This window comes from Penaeus monodon, chromosome 23 (assembly GCF_015228065.2).
Source record: "Penaeus monodon isolate SGIC_2016 chromosome 23, NSTDA_Pmon_1, whole genome shotgun sequence".
Classification (NCBI taxonomy): domain Eukaryota; kingdom Metazoa; phylum Arthropoda; class Malacostraca; order Decapoda; family Penaeidae; genus Penaeus; species Penaeus monodon.
The window spans coordinates 27,495,165-27,495,531 of NC_051408.1; the positions used below are offsets into that span (position 1 = coordinate 27,495,165).

The 367-nt window shown below is 55.0% G+C and overlaps 1 pseudogene; it reads left to right on the plus strand.

Annotated features, from left to right (window-relative positions):
* The window catches only part of LOC119588196, a 51,362-nt pseudogene that overhangs the window by 36,472 nt on the left and 14,523 nt on the right, over window positions 1-367 (plus strand).

The window sequence follows — 367 nt, forward strand, 5'->3', positions numbered from 1 at the left end:
CATACATACTAATAGTGACACATCAGACCTTTCATTTCGGCTTTATGTTCAGAATGTCTATAAACAATTCCTGAAAGCTAGGAATGGCTGGAGACGCCTGCGGCCGCCGCCACGAGTGCCGCAAGGCCCGGGTTCAAGTCCCTCATATAATAATAGCTAAGGTAACCCTCGAGTGGCTGAGGCCGTTCTGACTCTCCTTCTGCCGCGCCGCAGGTCAGAGCGGCGCCGGAAACAACTGGGCCAAAGGGCACTACACCGAGGGCGCCGAGCTGGTCGACTCCGTGCTCGACGGAATCAGGAAGGAATGCGAGAGCTGCGACTGCCTGCAGGTAAACGCCACCGGCTTTTTCTCTTTTTGCCTTTGAAC